A 22,843-nucleotide genomic window follows, 5' to 3' on the forward strand; every position below is an offset into this window, starting at 1 on the left:
CTTCTGTGAGTTAAGACCGAGGCTTGCTACTAGCTGCACCCAACCTTTCCCCCAGGGCCCAACAAGCGTTATGTAAATAACAAGTTACTCCTAGACGTACACGTGAGAAGGCGGGGCCCAACACAAGGTGTACTACCAGAGTTGCTAGGCGCGCCTAGGGGACAGCCCTAAGCCCCTCTCCCTCCAAGCCTCTACAGCCCCGATCTTTCCAGCTCTGCAGCCAAACGTGTGGCTGTTTCCTGCTGCCTGCGGACCCGAGGCTGGGTGAGGGGGCCGGGGCCGCCACATGGCGCGCTTGAGGAGATGGCAGCTGCGCTTTGTTTCCAGCAGCTAGGGTGAGTCACCGGCCTCCGCAGTCCCAAAGCCAGGCAAACGCTCAGGCTCAGGCAGTTGAAAAATTTGCAGCAGGAGCGGCTACCCAAGCGGCCGCAGCCTCTTCCTCCTCCTTCTTCTCCTCCGCCGCCGCTGCCACTGCCACCGCCGCGGCCGCCGCCTCCACCCTGCCTCCTCCCAGCCTCCGCCCCGTCCCCTCCTCCTCCGCCCTCGAACTTAGTCAGCGGTTCGCGCCTCCGCGCGCCTATTGGCCGGCGGAACGCGACGCGTCACAATGGAGCCGGTCGGAGGCGGCGAGCCCGGCAGCGCCGGGGCTTCCCGCTGAGTCCGCAGCCCCGGGCAGCCGGGAAAGTGCGGGCGCAGGCCGCCGCCGGCGCGCCTGGAGAGGCGCGGGGCGCGGGGCGCACGCTGCGGAGAGCGCCGGCGCCCGGGGCTGGAGTCGCGCAGGTAGGTCGGAGCGTGACACCCGGGCTGGCTAAGGAGGAGCCGAGTAGACCCAGGTGGTGAAGGCGGAGGAGGGCAGGGTAAGGGGACGCAGCAGGTGGGGTTGGCTGAGCAGGTGCGGTTACCTGTCCAAGCCTCACCTGCAAGCGAGGCTATGGGCAGGTGGCGCGGCCAGAGAGATGAGTGGGGGCTTCACTGCTCCCTTGCCTTTGAGAGAGAGGGGAGCATTACCCCTGAAAGGACCTCTCCTAGATGCTGGGGTCTCTTGGGGCAGGAGGAGTGGGCAGCCACGCCAAGTCGATCCCATCTCTGCCCCAGCACTTGGGCTCTGCACCTGTGTGTGAGTCGTCGGGGCGCCCGGGGAAAAGGTTCTGCTTTCTTAGGCTGGGGTCTCTCCCCAGATGAGTGAAACTCCCTCAAGGGGTCTGTATTTGGTTGTTTTCACTTGCCCCTGCCTTGGCGCTGCTTGTTGGCAAACATTTTATGCTCTTGGATACTTGGTATTCGTCTGTAATTTGGTGATATTCGTGGTTCTTCCGTTTGAAGTAGTAGGGGGCAACTGATGCCCATTAAGAGAGAGGTTCAGAGTTTCTTTCTCCTGAGCTGTAGTTGAGCAGGTGCTGAGAGGGCAGAAGGGAGGAGGCTGCGAGTTGGCTCATTAATCTGCGTCCTCAACTGACTTCCCAAAGTCCATAGGTTGCCCTTAATCAGATGTCATTTGTGAAAGACTTTTCTCTGTGTCAGAAAGGCTCTCTCTCAATATTCCACCGCCTGTCCCCCAACCTCACAAAAGGACAAACCTAAATTTAAAAACAAAAACCATTGTGTTTTTGTTTTTTCTTGAATAATCCACCCTGCCTACAACAATGCGTACACACACACACACACACACACACACATACACATAAAACCTCTACTGTAAACATATTTGCATAAAAAATTTTAAATTGTAAACATGTAATCAATTTAAAATAGGTTATTTGTTCAGCGTGTATTGAAAAGAATTAGAAGCTGAGAGTGTAGCTCAGTGGTAGAGCACCAGCTTAGCGTGGGCAAGGCCCTGGGTCCAGTCCCAGCGCTTCAACTGTCTATGGCTTCTACTACTAATAATTAAGTGGCATGTGCCTTTACCAGACTGTTGTCTCCTAAATCTAGGTGTACAGATAAAATAACAGAAAAGAACAGTATAATTAATTAACGAGTCTAGTACCCATCTGTGCACAGGTTACTCCTCCTGAGAACCCCAAATGGTCTGAGTTGTGGATGTCAAGGTGACTTTCCTTGGCCCCTGGCTTTCCTAGTCAGCAGCTCCACTCTTGAAGAGAATGTAAATGACAGTTAATCCCCCAGGTAATTAGGCCTGTATGATTTAAGATTATAAGCTCTAACATGTCTGATACTGCTCTAAGCTTAAAAGAGGGCCCTTCATTCAGGGAGTGGAGTGGATAAATCTGTCATTGGGTGCACAGTTGAGTTGTAGCACTTTTCTTAATACCCACTTTTCAAAGAAAAAAAAAGGTGTGTTAGAATTAAGTTTACTGTAATCTATAGAATGAAAACAGCAACATCAATGAAAATAAAAGGCCCTGATGAATACAACTTTAAAAGAATACTAGGTTGTCCAGAGTTTTTTAGACTGATCTATTTTGGTATTTTCTGGTAGGGGCCTGAGATTTGTCATTTTGTGTTTGCTTCCTGAAGTTGAAGGGGGAAATATTTTAAAATTTAGAAGATGCTGACTTTAACCAGTTTTACATATAAGCAAGTTTTTAAAAATTTCAAATATGTATGTTCCTCTTTTCTCTGCAAACCATACAAAAAAATAGCCTATTTAATCCAGTGCCTGATTTTCATTTAGTCTCTTTCAAGTTGAATTTTCAAATTTTATTGTTATTTCTCCACCCCAGCTTCTTTTATATCCAGTGATGTTATTAAAAATTAATGCATTCCGATTATGTCATGTTACTCCCCAGTTGGTGGAATGGTTTGCATTGCCTTCAGTATAACGTCCCTCACTGCTATACCCACTTCCAGAGCACTGGAGGTACCAGCAAAAACTTCGACTTGTGCCTACCCAAAAGGAGAAAAGGAATTTTTGAAAACCAAAGCACAGTGGAGAATTAATTTAGCCACTTATAAAATGCCTTCTAATTTGTGTCATGTCTGTTTTCATGTTGCTGACTTTCTTTATTGCTATTGCCATCTTTCATTTTTATTTTCTTATCTCTATTCTCTAAACTTCCTACACGGCTTTATTGTGACTTAGTTTTAGCTGGGGTATAAAATAATGCCTTTGGTAGACATGATAGTCTATTCTTTTTTGGATCATTAAGATTGAGCTTTAATAAAATTAGGACTAACTCCAATCACTGAATCTTTCTCCTAAATTCTTATCACTGCCGTTCACTGAGAATGATCAAAGAAAGGGTAATAATAAACTCCCTGTTCTATGACTTCCTTTCATTTAGGATTCTACTCAATTGCAACACAATTTAAATTTACTCCTTCAATGCTATTGTGAACTGAGTAAAGGAAATGAATAAAAAATGAGTTGTCAGGGCTTCAACCTTGACCTTTCCTTTTTGCCTTTTTGGCCTTTAGCATATCTTTGATATGGGTCACATGACTCTGCTTGTCCCTTTCCAGGCTGTGTATATTTGAACTTCATCTCCTGCTTCTTCAATTTCAGAGTCCATTGTAAGTCTTTTTGTCTGTCTCATCTTGTGTTCGTTTGCACAGCTTCCTTCTGCAATGCCCACTCTTCTGCAGTAGGACTTTAATGGAAACTGCCAGTGCACAGCTTCTCTTTTTTTTTTCTATTTCCAGCTCCATGCAGGGGACTGAGAGCTTCCTCTAAGCATCTCTGATGGAGACCAAATTCTTTAAGGCCAAGTAGCATGTTCCTTTGGATTCTTTCTCACATATGCAAAATTGAGAGCATATTCAAACTTTCTTTATTTTCTTCTGTCAAATTATTTTCAGCATTTCAAAATACTTTAAAAAAATAAATAAATAAAACTATTCTAATTTAGAACCAGGAGTTCTTCAGGCTTTTACCTAAGGGCTTGAACTTTGCAAACTGATGGGTTTGCATTAGAACTGTCCTCACTTTGGGTTAGTTGCTGGATTAGTTAACTTTAACTACCATTTACCAAGACCACAAAGAACGATGGTTTAAACCAAGTGATGTGTGTTTCTCTTTCATTAAAAGTAAAAGTTATAAACAGATGATCTAGAGATGGATTCTAGTTCTGTATTCTCTTTTATTAGATCTTTCGTTATAAGATGAGCCCCAACCTCATGATCCAAGATGAAGTTTTAGCCATCACATCCAAGTTCTCAATAGTAGAAGAAGGAAATAAGAAAGTGGAGAAGAGGGAAAAGGCAAAAACCTATGGTCTCTTAAGGAAATTTCCTAGAAACCATCATATTCTTGTTATATCTCATTGTCTAGTACCTAATGCCTAATCTCACTTCCTGAATCAGAGTCTGGGAAATATTGTCCTTTACTCTTTAGTCTTATTCCTAGCTAAAAGCATGGTGTGGAGGTCACAAGCTTAGGATAAAATGAATTTGGGGGTATTCAAACACCACAGTTATTCAAAATCTCTCTTTTCTTGACTTGAGGTACCCAAAAGATTCATGAATTAGACAATACAGTAATGTTCAGAGTGGATTGATTTAGGTTTATGGGAGATATAGCCTCATCACTGAGTTATTCCATTTGATAGATAAGTAGTTTGAATGAACTACTGGGAGGCAACTGAATGCAGATGGAGCATGGCTGGAGGAAGTGGCTCATGTGGGTGGGGGATGTCCTTGCACTATATCTTGTCCCTGGCTCCTTTCCTCCTCTATCTGCTTCCTAACTACCATGAGCTAAGCAGCTTTCCTCCACCATACACTTCTGCCATGATGTTCTGCTCCACCTCAGGCCCAGGGCAAGGAATCTGCTAATCACAGACTGAACCTCTGAAACTGTGAGCCCCAAATAAATGTTTCCTTCTCTGAGTTGATCATGTCAGGTATTTTGGTCTCAGCAACAAAAAAAACTAACAAACACAAAATACTAGTTCACATTTCTCCCATTGATTTTTCATAAATTATCTTGTTTTCCTGCTGAAACATCATTGACATTCAAATCCTTTTTAAATATTTGGGCATTTGCCCCAAATGGTGATGATTCCAGACTACAGGGTTGTACCTTGTCATGGAAGGCAGAGAAGGGGGTGTTTGAGAGACAGGTAATAACATATTATCACTCCCTGTTAGCATTTATTTCTTAGCTTAAAAACATGGCTCAGATTAAAAGCATGTCTTGTGAAATAAAACAGACCTATATGCAAATCCTGGTTCTGTCACTTACTCATTGTGCATTCTCAATCTCTTTATCTGTGAACTGGAATGGGATTAAATGGGAGGAAAATAGATGTAGAGTGCTTAATATCATGCCTGATAAAAGAAATGGTTGCTTTTCCTTTTTAATTTGGCCTAACCTATGTGAAACTTTTAAAAAATCAACTCTTATTTTTTTAATTACATTTTAAAATTGGTCATTTTTGTGCATAGTCAAATGAATGTACTTGACTTTCTAGTCAAACATTTTAGAATTGTCTCCAAAATCAGTTTATGACCCCAATAGTAGCAAAATTGTTCTATACCTTTTGATAAAAACAAGAATAGCCAAGCTTTCACCTTCCTCATCTTTGATTTGAATGATTTTTGGCTAATATATCCAGACACTAACCATTACCACTATTGAGTATGTTTCATAGTATTTTTAGCAGTTATTTATTAAGCACTGACTATGTGTCAGACATTATGCTAAATTCTAGAGATGCAACAGTAGGCAAGAATATGTGATCACTACCCTTATGGAGGCTGCAAGATATTGAGAGAGACAGGAGAATTTATCACTGCATACACATGAAAGTTGCCACTGTGAAAGTTGTTAGGAAGGAGACATACAAGTGCTGTTAAAGCATATGGAAATGGTGACTTAAGGAACAAAATATTGGCCAGTGACTGCAATAACTAAATGAGGAGTTTTGTAGTTTAAAAGGAACTTAAGACATGAGATGAGCTGCCCCCAGGCAGGGGCCTGCAGGTTTACAGCACTATTCCAAAGGAGGCAGTCATAATGTTTGGAGTCACCTTTAAAATAAGTATATATAATATATAATTTTGCAATGTGATACTGTGAAAAGGGCTATATAACTCAGGAATGATTTAGTTCTGTTACAGTGTTGTTTGTGCCACACTGAGAGAATCAAGTAGTTGATCTGCATCACCGTTCACAAATTTATTTTGAAGCCATGTAGCCAAATGGGGAAAAACTGTTAAGAGACAGTTTGCAGAAGAATAGGTAGCTCATAAAGCAGCAATGGAAAATGACCCCAGGGTGGGAGGTATGGGCAATGTTTTCAAAGGGTCAGCTGGACTACTATGCCTAGGATGGCCTTTTTCAAAGCCAATGAGGAGCCCTAACACCCCATCCCTCTATAACTTTTTGGTTTGTGTAAATAGGAAGTCAGTTTGGCACAGGAGTACCATTGGCAGGGGGTGTCATTTCCCCTTGCTCTGTCCAGCTGAGCTAATGGGGGAGGCTGTGGGGGAAATATGGCATCTCTAAATCCCTATAACACCTTGAAGGAAGCTCTTCTTCCATGTCTCCCACCAATGGTGGTATGGCGTGACTGAACCTTTGGGACAGAGCCATCAGCCCTCAGACTGCAGGTTAGTTCTTGATCAGAGTGGATGCATTTAAGATGAATTCTGTTCATCTGAAGATTTTTAAAGTTTATCTCTCTAGGCAAAACTAAATGAGTTTGTTCCTGGCCCCATTTCAATACCAAAATAGGCAGTCCTCAACTGAGCTGTGACTTTTCTTCCAAATGTGAGTCATCATGCAGTTTCTCAAAGGCACCATGTTGTGCACAATAGTCGGTTTTGCAGGTTACCCCAAGGGAACTCAGGCTATGCCAGTGCAGCCCTAAGATGCCAGAAGTCTCTCACATTCACTCTCCCAGGAATGCCCTTGTACCTTGGACTTCTTGCTCTGCATTTGTCCCAGTATTTGGAATTTTCCCCAATGGTACATCAAGCTTGCTCTTACCTGGGAACTTCTCAGATGCAGTTCCCTATGCCTGGAAAGCTCTTCTCTTATGTATGTGCCTACTACTTCCTTCACCTTGATGAAGTGCCTACTCAAATGTGATCTTAGCTGTCCCTTTCCTGGCTACCTTAGGTAATGTAACCACACCTTCCCCTGTCCTCATCAATCTCTCACACCTGGGTGTAAGGTTGGTTTGTTTTCAATGTTCATTTCCCTTCACCTCCACCAGCAGATAAGTTCCAAAAAAAAAAAAAAAAAAGACTTGGTCCCTTTTGTTGACCTGCTCTGCAGTGGGCTTACAAACTACTGCATGTAATAGGGTGCAAGTAATTTTACCTCACAGTGCATAAAATGAGGATGTTAATACCTGTGCCATCCACTTTACCAAATAAATTGGGAATGTGGTTTAAAATGAACTAAGACGTGAGATGAGCCTGCCCCCAGGCAGGGGACCCACTGTTCCAAAGGAAGCATTTCATAATGTTTGGAGCCACCTTTAAAATGAGTGTATCTAATATATAACTTTGCAGTATCATACTGTGGAAAGAGCTACATAACTCAGGAATAATTGAATTCTCTTAGAATTTTGCTATACTGGCAAACTTTAAATACAAATACTTGTTTTGATACACCAAGTAGAAACATTTGAGAAAGAGAGCTGTATCATTCTTTCCTGATAATTTGCTGTTCTCCTGGAGGTGCTGTATTTTTGCAAATATCAATTCTATTTACTCAACTATCTAACCCAGAGAAACCTAGAACTAGCTCATCCTGGGCTTCTTCTCGCCTCCTCTCTTCTATACCCCTGCTTAACTTATTGGTAACTAATGAGTCTAGAGACACATCCCTCAGGTCCTCCCTTCACCACCCAGCCTCTTTTTTGCTGCCTGAGGCTTTTCTAGGAGCATGAATAATTGTCTTTTAGCTGATAGTGTAGTTTGTAGTTTTGCCTATCTTCCTTCCTCCAACCATAAATTTGTTGTCCACACTATAGTAATCTCTAAAAGGCAAATCTCATCCTAATGTCATGCTTTGGGATGATGCCCTTTGCTACAAGGAGCAAGCCCAAGTGCAGCAGTATATCATTTAATAAAGTCTTTCTATATGGCTTCAGTAACTCCTTGCTTTCACCTTTTGCTACTCTGTCATTTCTTCATTCCCAGTGCATATACCATGGATACAGTTATAGCCCCATACTGAGCCATCCTGAACTATTTGTAGTACAAGGGAAAAGGTTCTAGGTAGCCAAATGGCTTCACTCCCTGGTTGTATTCCTTTCTTTATCTGGGATCTTCTTGACAAAGCTGTGCCCATCTTACAAGACTGAGTTCAAACGTCCTTCTTCTGAAAGTCCATTTCTGACTCTGCCTTCTGTCTGTCCTTCCCGAGAGTCCTTCACTCTTGCCTCTGTGCTGCCTTGAGCCATGTTTCCCAATCCTTGAGCCTATGCCAGAGAACACCCCCATTTCCTCCTGAGTGTTCCTTCAAGATAAAGAATATATTTTGTTCATCTGCTGGGCTTCCTGGATTGGGCTTCAGACCTAATGTACTGTGGACATGCAATAAGTGGATATCTAGAGAGAATTAGGAATGAAATTCAGCATATATATTACCCACTCCAGGGCTTTATTTCAATAAATACTTTTGACTCCTATTTGACCAAGACTTGAAAGAATATCCCCTGGAAGGTTAGAATTAATAAGATATATTATACCTGCTGTTAATAGGTATCAGATGAATGGCCAAAATACTTCATCAGTGAGATAGTGTTTCTTGAACATTTACTGGGCTCAGAGTTCCAGATTTAGCAACTTGGAAGGGATGCTTGGGGCAACTTTTGCACTTTTCTGAAATAATTTGTGTCTTTGTCTTTCCATTAGAAGTCAGAATTTTAGATGGTTATTTCTTGGCTCACAGTACCTCCATTTTCCTTTGAGTACCCTTTAAAGAATTGTGAAAAGCTGTGTGCTATACTAATTTTCTAAGTTAATAGCAAAAGTTTTTCATCATTAGTTTAAATATTTGTAAATGGTGACATTTCTGATAATATAAATATTGATCTTAAAAAAAACTCTTAAATGAACCCAATGGAAACTAAATTAAATGTCAAAATGATTTCTACTTATCATCATCTATGTAAAAAACACAACAAGCTTTTCTACAAAACTCAGCAGATTTATATAGTTCTTTTTGTTCATAGAACTAATTTATTCCTCATCATCTTCAAAACTTAATCCAATATATGATTCTTTTGTTTGAAAGTTTTCTCTTGAGTATCTTTTTATACTCTTGTCACACACATACACATATGCACAGAGTTAATTTTTTTAAGTGCTTGTGACAATAAAGCCCTAAATAGTAAATAAAATTTCTTTTGGATTGCACTATGATTTACTAGTATACAGCTGACCATAACAACAAGTATGTTAAAAATGTTTATGCTTATTACTCATAGGTGAAATTTTATTGGAAAAGCATCACTTGAATGAGAGTTATAGGGAGTTAAACATAGTTTATTTATGCATAGTTAAATATTGGTTGTGAGAATAAGATAGACTTCATAAACAAATGCTTAAAAAAAACTGGAATGCTTAAGAAATCTTGCCTCATAAATAAGTTTAGGGAATAAAACAGTGAAATTCAACTCTATAGTTTAAACTCCTGATCATATGCTATTAGTCAGCTTTATTGCTATGACAGAATACCTGAGAAAAACAACTTAAAGGAGATTTGAGCATGAGGTACGGCAGAACATCACTGCAGAAGGGCATGGTAGGGGAAAGCTACTCACGTCAAGGCAGCTGAGAAGCAAAGAAAATGGTGCCAGGGACAAGATATAATTCCTAACGGCACACCCCCAAGAACCTGACTCCTTCCAACTAGACCCCACCTCTGCAGTTTCCACCATCCTCCAATAGTCCATTCAGCTATGAATCCCTCAATGGATGAATCAGTCCATGAGGTCAGAGCTCTCATGATCACTTCTCTAAATCTCCACCTCCAAACATTGCTGCATTGAGAACTAAGACTTCAGCACATGAGCTTTTGGGGGAAACTTCACATTTAAACCACAATGAAATCAATCTAGTGACTGATCAGAAAAATGGTTTTCAGTGTTCTACTGACTGATGACTTGATTAGGTCCTCCTTCATTGTTGCTCTAAGGAAAGAAATGGAAACTTTTCTTCTCAGTCCTGAAAGAATTTGCTTCTCTGTCATGGAAGTCTTTCACTTTCTCAACATTTATGACCCTATGGGTCTTTCAAAATGACTCTTTGCTTGGTGGCTTGAAATTTGTACTCCCCACAAAACAGTGCACTATAAACCAACTACTGAGAAGTGAGGGTTTGCCCTTTTGTAATGTGGGAAAAGAATGAATTTGAAAGGGGAAAAAGGAAGACCATGCATCAGGTATTTTGAAGGAGATGCTGTTAGACAAGTGTTAGTTGATGATTTGAAAGCATGTTCCATTTTCCTACTACAATATACCTCCAAATCTCTTACTCTCATTTAAAGATTGCTCATTTGAATGCTAAAACAAAAAAAATAACACTTCTCAACCTAGCTATCAACTCTAAAAGGTAAAATGTCCCCCTATATATGTCAATTTAAGTATTTCCTTTTGGTAGGCAGGGACATTCAGAAGGGAAAAAGCATGGTTAGATTACGTAACTCTTTTCAATATACGCAATGGATAACAAAGTGATTTATCACCATCATCCATTTTAAGAACACATGTACAAACTCTCCTAGAATAGTCAGAAATTATACTGTACATATTTTTTATACTCACTGTTAGAGAAAAAGAACTTCAGTTAAAGATCATCAAACATGTGGTGGTGCACACCTGTAATCCCAGTGGCTTGGGAGGCTGAGACAGGAGAATCACAAGTTCAAAGCCAGCCTCAGCAACGTTGAGGCACTAAGCAATTCAGTGAGACTCTCTCTCTAAATAAAATATAAAATAGGGGTGGGGATGTGGCTTAGAGGTTGAGTACCCTGAGTTCAATCCCTGGTACCCCCTCCCCCCCCAAAAATCAACAAACTCTTAACTGATAGCTGGATTATCAGATAACTGGTTTTTAAGAACAATTATTAATCCTATTGGAAAAAATGCTTAAGATTTTATCAAGAATGTTAATTTCTTCCCAAAAGGAGCCTATAAATTGTAACATGTAAAAATATTTGGCTCCAGGTTAGACAAGACATTTATTTTTTTTGGTGGAGAAATGCAATCTGAGAGGAGTTGAGCATAGTTTGCAATTGACCTGGTTGTTGTCCTGTTGAGTGGAAAGCCTTTCTTTGGAAACCTCCCAGTTACTCCAAGGGTTTCTGGAGGCTATGGCCCTCCATGAGAGGACATGGTGCAACTGTCCCTGCTCTTTTGCTTTCTCTCAACAGCTTACAGCAAATCCTTAACTACACTATATCCTCTATTACATCGTGTCACTTCTAACCCACTCAAGTTTTTTGTTTTTTGTTTCTCACATTTATACTCATGATAACTTGTAGTACATGGAGCAAGTGTTATACCCCTATGATACAAATGTGGAAACCATGTTCCATAGGGGACATGTAGCTTTGCTTAGCAAACCTCACACCTAGTGGCAGATCTGGTATTCAAATCTAGATAAAGCAGCTTTTTCTACAATATAGTGCCTGACGCCTTTTCACAGATGTATTATTTTATAAAAGGCTCTCACAACTGGGAAACTTGACTGAAAAATAATGTGAAAATGAAGTGAAACAGATATACTTGTAAAATGCCTAGTAGAAAGTGTGGCTCATAGCAGAACCCAGATTTTTTAAAAAGAAAAATAATCATATTTGAGTCTTTGTTCTGATGTGTTTATGTATATATATATTTAAAGTTATATATATATAAAATTTTTAAAAATTATTCAATAGTTTTTGTTTTTGAACACTTAATATGTGCCAGGCATCATCAGGTACTGGAACTAAATCCAATGATCAAGAAGAGAAAAAATCCTTTGTTCATGCACTGAACATCCTAGAGGAGGGAAGCTAGGCAATAAGCAAATGCAAGGGATAATGTCATATAATAGATGGTATGAAGAAAAATAAAGCAGTGTGAAGGACTGGAGAGTGGTTTAGTGGTAGGAATTAGCTGGGTGGCCATGGACAGCATTCCTGGGGGACATTTGTGAGAAGTCCTTCATGTGATGCTCACCTGATTCTGACTCTAAGACTTTGGGTCGGGTAAGTTGATTCAAGTCATGGTATGCTGGAGTTATGTGGAAGAGATGCGACAGAGTAGATGGATTTTTAAGTATTTCTATTAGGTATCCTTGAGGATCTTTTCCAGAATGTACATGTAATCACGCGCATACAGTTTTAACATGCCTTGAATTCATCCTTAGAAACTCTCTCCACATTCATGCCTCTGTTCTAGTTCTGTCATTTCTTTTTACTGAGAAGACATTAAGGTTGAGAAAGGCAAAGTAAAAATTGTTTACAGTGTCATGACTATTTAGTGGCTAAATCAAGGACCTAAGATTTCCAGAGAGTTTTCCACTGCTATGTTCATTAAAATCTGTAAGTAGCTAAAGCATTACATTCTGTAAAGATTGGGGGTCAGTGAATTTGACCTTTGTTAGACAGAAGTTAAAATAATTATAGTCTCTAAAGCATCTCCTATTTCTTATGTTCTGTTATAGCCTGAATGTCGGTGTCCTTCTCAAGATTTATGTGTGGGAACCTAACCCCTAAGGCGATAGTGTTGAGAGGTGAGGCCTTGGGAAGTGACTGGCTCTTGAGGGTGGAGTCCTCATGAATGATACTGGTGCCATATAAAACAAAGGCTTGCATTAGCCAGGTTTCTATCACTACAACAAAATGCCTGAAACAGGAATTCTCCTAAAGAAAAGAGGTTTGTTTAGCACATTGTTTTGATGGCTGAAAGTCCACACAACATAGCTCCATTTTGGATGGTAGAACATGTACAAAGAAAGGATCACAACTCTAGCCTGGAGGCAGAAGGAGCAGAAGGAGCCAGGCTTTCTACTGAACTACCAAAGGGTGGCATAAGATCTACTTCACACCCCCAGTGACCTAATGGTCTCCACCAGGCCATACCTCTTCAAGGTTCCACCATTTCCCAATACTGCCATCCTGTGGACCAAGCCTTTACCATGGGGGTCTTAGAGGAGCACCCAGATCATTTCCAAATCATAGCAAAATCCAAAGGAGCTTGTTTGCCCCTTCCTCCATGTGAAGAAACAGTGAGGAATCACTGTAAGGAGTGAGCCCTCACCAGACACCAAATCTGCCAGGGCTTTGACATGGACTTCCCAGGTCCTAGGACTGTGAGAAATGAACATTTGTTGTTTACAGACTACCCCATTTATGACATTTTTCTGTAGAAGCCTGAATGGCCTGGGATGTGCATCATTTTATGTAGAGTAAAACTCCCCCGAGTGGGGGATGGTTTGGATGGCTCTTTTCGCATTTACTAAAATATAAAACAAAATATCAGGCTGATGGCAAGAAAGAAAAATGCCAAGAAATGGAGATCTGGAAGTGGGGATACTTCTCTTTCCTCATGGCTGAAACTTGGCACTCCATGGTTTTAAGGAATAGGATAGGGAATGCTATGACTTTCAAGGTCTTTGTACAGATAGCAGAATGACAAGAGATGGGAAAAGTGTTGTCCCTCTTTCTACAGAGGCAGTGATTGTCTTAGAGTGAATCAAAAATCCTCCCTACCCAGCAGTTTCCTCTGGAGACATTTGATACAACTTGGAGATAAACTTAGTCACTGTCAGGAAAATATTCATTGTAGCAACTTATCTTTCCAACCAGACTTCCTAAAGATGTCTCAACTCTTCCTATTACAAAATAACTCAAATTGTTAAGTAGTAATCATCCACACTGTGGAATTAGAACATGAATTCCCAAAGTAGCTGCTATTCAAAGATTTTAATTTGCATCTTCAAGATTTTCTAGTAAAATACTTCTAATTTTAAAATCTCAGAATTCTAGCAAGTCTACTTCCTCTAAACATTGATATTTATTGAGCTTTTAGACTGATTTTTTGTTGTTATTCTTACAAATGCAAAGAAAACCTCATATTTTTTCTTTTCTTTTTCTTTTTTTTTTTTCCCCTTAATTCACTGATGACTCTAATCAAAGAAATTCTTACCTTTTCTCTCAATCAGTGAAAGGCCCTTTCCCCTGTGTTTCTCTCCCCACCCCCATTTTTTGGAATTTCTAGCCTACTTTTTCATCTGTGTGCCTCGTTACTATGGTAATAGGCAGCACAGAAATAAAGAACAAAGCAGATGTAGTAAGCATCTCCTGCATGGTTTATAATGCTGAAAGGGATCTAGCTCTTTCAGGCATTCTTTATTGATGGCAGAACTAGACCAGCCCAACTGGGAGGGGCACTGGAACTATGGGCTGATTTGGATCCTGCTATTCCCATTTTCCTACACTTCACCACTCCTTTCTCTGAGACCCAGGAATCATGAAGGTGAAGAAAGATCAATAGGAGCATATGAAGAGGATGTGGTAGAAAAATTAGCACCATAATAATAGTCAACACACTGCAAAGAACCAATGCTTCTGCTGAAGTATATTACATAAAAGGGTATATTGGACATTTTTAAAGCTTATCAATCCTCCCTCCCTCTTCTCTCTCTCTCTCTCTCTCTCTCTCTCTCTCTCTCTCTCTCTCTCTCTCACTCACTCTTTCCCTCCCTCCCTCCCTCCCCCCTTTCCCCCTCTCTCCCTCCCTCCCTCCCCTCTCCTATTTTTATTTTTGGTACTGGGGATTGATCTCCAGGGACACTCTACCACCGAGCTACATCTCCAGTTCTTTTTCTTTTGAAACTTGGTCTCACCTAAGTGCTGAGGTTAGCTTTGAACTTATGGTCCACTGCCTCAGCCTCATAATTCACTAGGATTACATGCATGTGCCATCTTGCCTGGCTACCAGTCATTAATTCTATTGCTTGAATTTGCACCATTCAACTTAATCTTTCACTAGAGAAGATTTGCCACCTTAGAAGTTCCCCTTTTTTAAGGCATTTAACTTGTGGTAGATTTTCTTTTAATTTTAAAAAATAAGTAGTCAATTAATGCATGCTTATTTTGTATTTGCTTTAGAATTACATTAAAATATTGTGAAAATTAATGACATCCATAAGATACAGGAATTGCCCAGTGTTTAATCTTCTACATGCAAATTCATTCTTTCGTATATTACCTCTTTATCATTCCTAGATATCCCTAGTGAACTTCCCAAAGATTAAATAAAGCATCTCAGTTACTCAGTTCTACTTTCTGTATAATTATTTTGAAACTTATCATTATTTTTAAGTTTTGTATTGCTTATACTTTTCTGTTTAGATTGAATATATAATCTAAAATAACAAGTATATTTTAGAATATAAAGTCATTGTCCACAAATCAAATTTTTAGAACTAAACAGGCTGATTGATTCATTGGCTTATTGTATTATGTTATGAGGTCCTAAACTTCCTTCCAGGTCTAAATTCTTCTATCTTTACCCATTTGGCTTCTTTTTACCTGATGAACCCATATTTGTCAACTTTGTTATTTGCCGTGGTGGCTCTATCACTGATTTGAATTATACTTGGAATGAATGCCACGCTTAGAATTTAAAAAAAAAAAAAATACCCACAGGGAGTACTTCTCCCTGCCCAGGTCAGTTTTTCCTCTTGGTGGCATGAATGAAGGAGAGCACAGGAGTGGGATTTGGGACACATGTATTGACTTTGGCTCAGCCTCTGCCTGGGGTGGGCTTGGAGGTGCAGTTTTAGACCAGTAAACAGCATAGAGATTGATTGGGAATGGTCCAGGAAGTTTTTGAAGTAGAGGGTGGTGACAAATTTGTTTAGGGACAATAAAAATGGCAGCTGTATGAAGGATATGATGGAGGTGAGGGAGATCATGTTGGGGGCCATGAGATGGAATAGAGGAGAGTAATATAAAAGAAATTTGAGGGGGAAAATATCATAGGATTAAATATTTCCTTTTATCCTATGATAATTAAGTCAACTATGTTTACTGAGATTTTACTAATTTTATTATAACTTCTTATCTTCAAATCCTTTTTCAGGGAAGGAATGGATTTTGTTCTCCATGAAATCCTCACTTGTGTATCAGTTTACCAGAGTGAGAATACATGGCATTAACCCAATCTTAAAAATACCATCACTCCTAAATGTGAATGTTTTCTGACAGGAAATGAAACAGGATTTGGAGAAATAGTGGTTGATCTTGGAGAAGAGTGAAGGCTCCTTTTGCATAGGCAAGGTGTACTGAAACCAGGTAGTCCCTCTGTGCAGCTCATTATCTTCCAGGAGGCTAGAAAACTGTGGACGTGCTGGATAGGTTTCAGGCTGGGAGAACAGAGGTTGTGTTTGTGAGGAGTTTCCTCTTCTGTGGACTACTATTCTCTGAACACCTCCTGGGCGGAGGTAGTTTCCATTGCTTTTGATGTTATCATCAATGTGAAGGTAGAAAATAGGCCAGGTAGAATGAGTTTTTTACCAATTCAGAAGCTAGCATTCTGGGAGATTGTGTAACTTGACTGAAGTGGAGGCAGAGGATGGCCAGCAGACTCAGCAGACTCAGTCTCTTTGTGTAGGTATCTACTACATCATGTGACTGAAGTAGCCAACTTCAGACACTCATGAGAGCAGAAAGGACTGACAATACCAAGAATAAGCTTTTACTGACCATTTTAACAGCTGCTCTCTTGATACTGACCATTACATAATTTGTTTGTGGTTTAGTTTTTTTTTAAATGTGATACATGGATTTTACTTTTTTTAATATTTATTTTTTAGTTAAAAGTGGACACAATATCTTTATTTTATTTTATGTGGTGCTGAGGATCAAATCCAGTGCCTCATGCATGCTAGACGACCCCTCTACCTCTGAGCCACAACCCCAGCCCCTGGATTTTACTTTTAAAGGGATTAAAATTCTGGTAAAGTTTGAACTTGAACTTAACCCAAGGCCATTCTCATGTACCAGGAAGAAGGACCGAGACAGAGACCTGCTGGCCCTAAATGTATCTTGCTTTCGTGACTTTCTAGTTAGGTTTTATTTGCTGAACTTTCACCCACCTTTAGATGAGGACCTAGTGAAGGAGTTTGATCTGTTAGGACTAAGATTTTGAATTCCCTGGTGTGGCTTTCACAGTGGCCCAGCCTCTGCCTTCTTTGTAGCCTCTCTGAACTTCAGGGTTGCAAGATGGTCCCTCTACCTGCCCTCCTTCATCTGTAACATATATGATTGCAATAAAATAATTGACTAGCTATTTCATTAATCTTTGTTTCTATCATCAGTCTGTAAATTCTGTGAGGAAGGGGTAGCAGCTCTGTGGTGAAGTTATTCGTTTCATTTGCCACTGTTGATTCTCCAGTGCCATTCACCATGTAATGGCCACTAATTAATGACAGAGTGAATCATTGAATAAATGCATGCATGTTTAGTTTGTTGTTTCATTCCATCCAGCCAGGCTGCCTTTTTTTTTTTTTTTACCCCCTCAGTTTTATCTGAGGATTATTCACATTGATGCCAGTTTTATTATTTCAAGTTTACTAGTTGTATAAACTCTGATAAGTGTAAGTCATATCATTCAGTCTCATTTGCTTTATCAGTAAAATGGAGAACTTCTTTTGGATCCTTACTCTGGACTTGTAAATATTTTTAGCTGGAAATGAAAAAAGAGATTTGGGAGAAATTGTGCTTGCTCTATGGAAAAATCAAGTCTGGTTTTGCACAGGTAAAGTCTGCTAAAACCTGGGAATCCCTCTGTGCAGACAGCTCATTATCTTCCAGGAAGCTAGAGAACTATTAGGGAAAGGAAATAGTAGGAAAATTTCTACCTGTTTTATCTTTTGACATTTTATAATTTCCCAGTTCAGCTAACTATGCTTAAATTAACCTTTTCTTTGTTAAAGTAGAGTGAAATTATTTAATATAGAAAAAATAGATTTGTATAGTTGTTGATCAAATAGGAACACTGCAGGCAAATTGGAAGAAATGTAGCTGTCCCAGGACTAGAGCAGTAAAGTTTCTGAAATTTAACCTTGTTCAGCAATGAGATAAGGAGTAGGGGAAAAACCCTTACGGTCCTTTATAATTTCCATGCATACTTTGAGATATGTAGACAATAACCTGGAAGTCTTTTATTCTAATTGATTACCCATGGGATAATAGTACTCAAAGTTCTCAAAGAAGGTACAACTCTTTTATTTGTTAGAGGTTTTAAAACTTATACATGATGGTAACAAAATCAATAACACTGGCAATTTCCTTAAAGCAATCTATAGAAGAGAAAGTTTATTATAATAATATGATCTATTTTTTTTCCTCTTGGATTTCTTTATGATTGCCAATAATTAACTTTAACCAAACCAATTAAAAATACAACACTCATTGCTACTAGGAAAATACAGATCTTTTTTTGTAAAATTGCACATTTTAACTATATTTTTTTAAAACCTCTCTGTCACAGGAGGTCTGAATGACATTCTCATGCTATCAGAAAAGGAAAAGCAATATTGAGAAAACCTGACATTGAAAGAGAAGGAAAAGAATTTTAAACATTAAAACTGGTAAACAACTGTGGTACATCCACACATGGAGTATTATATAGCACCCAAAAGAAATCAGCTATGAAGCTGCAAAAAGACGTGGTGGAATTGCAACTGCACATTTACTCAGTGAAAGAATCCCATCCTGGAGTATCTACGTAATGAATGACACTGACTACATGACTCTAGAAAGAAGGCATAGGGGTAGTTAGATCAGAAGTCTCCAGGACCTCTGGAGCGAAGCAAGGAAAGAACAGGTAGAGTGCCCAGGAATTTTCATGTAGTAAACTCCTCTTGTGTAGGACATTTGGATGACAGACATGTCACTGTGCATCTGCACAGTTTACAATAGAGTTGTCCCACTTATATGGACTGTGGAATGGGTGAAACTAGCTAATTCAAATATGCAGCATCTCACATAGTTGCCACTTTTGTGGTGAGAACTTTTAGCATCCACTCTGTCAGGTTTTTCTTTTCTTTCTTTTTCCCCCAGAATACAATGTATCAACATTAACTAGAGTCAGCATGCTGAACAATAGACCCCTTGACTTCCTGCTATCTGTCTGTACTTTGTATTCCAAACCTGCATCTCCCCAAGTCCTCTACCCTCCCGGCCTCTGGTACAGCCATTCTTTTCTCTGCCTCTAGGATACTATTATCCCTACCAGAGAAGCTGACTGCCCAGTCGACTGTTGCCAATTCCAGCTGCCCCTTGTGCCACTTTAATCAGAAATCTTCCACTAATAATTCTCATCACAGACCTCCAGGGCAGCATCAGGTAGCCCCTGAGAAGGATAATGTGACATTGTCATTTGTGTTACCTTTGTATTTTAAAATGCCCTGAGAGTGTTTGATCCTCAGCAAGCTATCAGAGTCAATGATTTTATGAGTGTGCAGAGGGTAATTTTCTAGGTCCTGAGCAGAGAAAAGTAAATATGAACATTTCTCTGCCATTCACAGATGAAGGCTCTGAGATCAAAGGCCCTGAGTGACGCGTCCACATCCCTGCAGATGATGCCAATATGATCTAGTTTTTGAAAAACAAGCCATGGTGTTTTAAATGTCTAAATTTATGACGTAAGGATACACAGTTACCTTGTATGAAGGAGATCAGAGAAAGAAAACTGTTAAATAGTGTTTGATTCTTTTGTGTTTTTCCTTTCCAGAAACTTCTCAGCAATGTTACCCACGTTGAAGCCTTATGTGAAAAAAAAAAAAAAATTCTAAACAAAATGTTTCCTTCCCTAATGAGATTTTGTTTTGGTATTTTATTGTCAGTGTGCTGGGAATTTTGAAATGTTCTCTGTGTATTTCTGATTCTGACCTAATAATCTCATTTGGATTTACCAGGCTCAGCAGCTGTTGTTTTTTTTATCGACTATTGCTAAGTCGTATTAAGGTCCAAAATTGAAAAACCCTTTCTCCTATGTTGGCCTAGATTATTCAGAGTTTTATAAAATTTAAGCCTTTCTCCAATGTTTGTAGTTTTTAATTTACTTATAAGAAAACCTAGAATAATGTTGATAAAATCCCAGGAAGGTGTTTTAGATAGGCTAAGCCTGTGCAGATCTTTCACAGAGTGGTTCTGAAGCCAGCAGTGCTGTTTGCAAATAGATACTCTGTAAATTCATCCATTCTCTTTTCTGCTAGAGGAAGAAGAGACCTCAATTCCTTGGTAATTTAAGTGGTGTTGGTGTATTGCACTAGGCATTTGCAGTTTAATGTTAATGATTGTGTGTAGCACAGCAGAATGCAAAGTTGAGAAATGAAAGCCTTTGAGAATGTCCTGGGAGAGCATAAACTCAGAATTCTAACCATTTTATTGGATGATTCTGCCATTTTACTTGGGGAAGAAATCACAAGTTGAATTTTGCCTTGCCTTTCAATTTATTTAATATAACAAGATTTTGTCTTACATAGCTGAAGAATATGCATCACTTCCTTTGTATTCTCTTGTTAAGGATCCCTCAGTTGTCTGCTATTATAACTTAGTTGTTTTGAGTCTGAGAAAGACACTGTGTATGCTTTTATACTTCTGTGAATTTACTTTGTCATGAATCCCATGCGATCTCTGTATTTATCATAGTCCCTTTTTTTCATTTGTGAAGTTTAATTTATTTTCTTCATACATTTAGCATCCAGAGCCATGGGATTCCTTGTTGTCTAGATACAGCCAATTATTTCTTCAAGTAATGGGGTACATCAATTACAAAACCATCTTTACATAAATAATCACATTTGATTCTGATAATTTACTGAGAGAGCATGGCTGCAGTTCATTACTATTTTACAAGTAGGCCCAGAGAAGCCACGTGATATACCCCAAATAGCATGTAAAGAGAAGGGTAGAACAAGAGCCCAGGCCTTTGAGCTCTTTGTTCAGTGTTCTTTCTACCTTATCACACTGTTGCATACCCTGTCTTGTGTCATTTCCTAAAACATTTCCACATAAGGAATTTGATCATTATGCTTAAAATTTTGTGCCACATTTTAACAAACTTTATAAAATCAAGTTGTTATCCATTAGTTTCCTTTCTTGCTAAGCATGAATTATTGCTCTGTATGTACAGTGAATGAGCAGAGAGGTCCCTGCTTTCCAGGCCAATCACATTGTGAGTGTCTTAAGAACACAAGAATAGCAATGAAGTAAAAAAATGAAGGAGATGGCCCTTGAAGGATGAGATAGGATTTGAAAGATAAAGAAAGTAGTCGAAGGGAAATTTATTTAGAGCAGAGGAAATATTTAAAGCAGGAAAGGATGTATGCAGTACTGGAAATAATCGTGGATGAAATGATCCATTCAAGATTCACTTCAAAACAAATGGAGTACAGTGTGGCATGAGTTGATTATTGTTAGAGCTGGATGAAGAGCATGTGGGGAATTCTCATGCTCTTATTTATGTTAGGAATTTTTCCCAATACAATTTTTAAAAATAAAAACGGCATATTGTATATTTTGTGGATAGTGGGTAGATGGTGCTCAAAGGCATAGGTGGGAAATGATGTTGAAAAGAGTCCAGAACCAGATTTGACAGGAGGCAGTTCATGAATGTATACCCAGGAGTCTTGGCAAGTCCTGGGAGGCATAAATTCATTGGTCCAACCTGAGAGTTTTGCTTGACCATGAGCTCAAGGTGGAGCTGCAGTCCAGCATGGCCTCATCAAAGATGGCCACACCCATTGTACCATCTACTCAGGCTCTCCCACATCTGGTGTACTGTGTTCAGTTCTGGAAGCACATTTAAAGAGGGCATTTTGCAAACTGTGCTTCATTGGTGGGTGCCACCAGTATATCAGGTACAGAGGATCATCTTACATCTTGGCCATCTTCTTTCTCTTAGACTCCATGAGCTTATGGTTTTCCACCTAGAACAGGCACGATTTTTCCTTCTTCCACATCCCTCTCCTGGTTTTTATTTTTTTCTAAACTTTTCCTCTTGGGAGCCTCAGAATAGGCAATAAAAGCATTACTATGATTCCCTGATGCCATGAAGGTGCATATGTATGAGGGCGACTAAGTTAACCTGGAAACAGACCTTCACAGCAGACTGAGTTATACACAGAAAACAGCACTGAACCATTTGGAAATCCTAACATTTTGGTGCAGCTTTCTGACGTGAAGTTCCCTCTCCCTTCCTGCTTAAATGTTTCTCTCCTGCTTAGCAGGAAAAAAAAAAAAAAAAGGAGGGAGAGAAACATGCCAGAGAAATTTGGATAGTTAATAACAGTAAGATACTGTTAATTAATCATTAATATGCTAAAGCTAATACACATAGTGTTAGACCAGGACGCAAGAAAAGACCACTGACTCCAATTAAAATCAAATTAAAGCAAGCTTATTATTTCGACCGGCCGGGCTGCCTTTCCCTCCCGAAACGGTGGGAACAAAACAGCCGCCCCACCTTTCCTACAGCCCAACTTTATAGCCCAGAAAGTTACACAAAAGGGGGGTTACAGATAACAGAACTCTGACAAGCATCACACTAATGGTAGTTTACATTTTGTTTTTTTGCTGGCCCCAACATCAGAATTTATGAAGACCATTAGAGCCTCAGAGAGGGTCCTTGTCTGGCCAGGGAAGGCCAATATTTATGAGGTGTCACTAAAGTTTCAGAGGGGACTGCTATCTGGTCAGAGAGCCAGGCATTCCAAGCAGGTTCAGAATTTGCAGTAATTTATAGTAAAGCCGAAATTAGCTTTTCATGGCTTTGTGGCAAGATGGCTCCCAATTTTAATAAAAGATCAGGTTAGGTCTATCAATAGACTTATTGAAAATGGCTATATTTTTAGAAAATTTGCAAGCCAGGTGTTAAACACAATCATTAATAAATTATAAAAAATTTAAAATTACAGTATT

The 22,843-nt window shown here is 39.6% G+C and overlaps 1 protein-coding gene across 14 annotated transcripts in view; it reads left to right on the forward strand.

Moving 5' to 3' along the window:
* The first annotated feature begins 566 nt into the window (after positions 1 to 566).
* LOC110597321 (volume-regulated anion channel subunit LRRC8B) overlaps positions 567 to 22,843 on the forward strand; it is a 66,784-nt gene continuing 44,507 nt past the window's right edge. For 11 of the 14 annotated variants that reach the window (XM_078026677.1, XM_078026674.1, XM_078026684.1 and 8 more), the window contains exon 1: positions 567 to 780. The gene's annotated coding sequence lies outside the window, so the exon portion shown is untranslated. Of the gene's footprint in view, positions 781 to 12,570; positions 12,640 to 22,843 lie in introns of all 14 variants that reach the window. The other 3 variants (XM_078026678.1, XM_078026682.1, XM_078026675.1) reach the window with 1 other exon arrangement.

The sequence above is a fragment of the Ictidomys tridecemlineatus genome, chromosome 11 (genome assembly GCF_052094955.1).
Source record: "Ictidomys tridecemlineatus isolate mIctTri1 chromosome 11, mIctTri1.hap1, whole genome shotgun sequence".
NCBI classification, from domain to species: Eukaryota; Metazoa; Chordata; class Mammalia; order Rodentia; family Sciuridae; genus Ictidomys; species Ictidomys tridecemlineatus.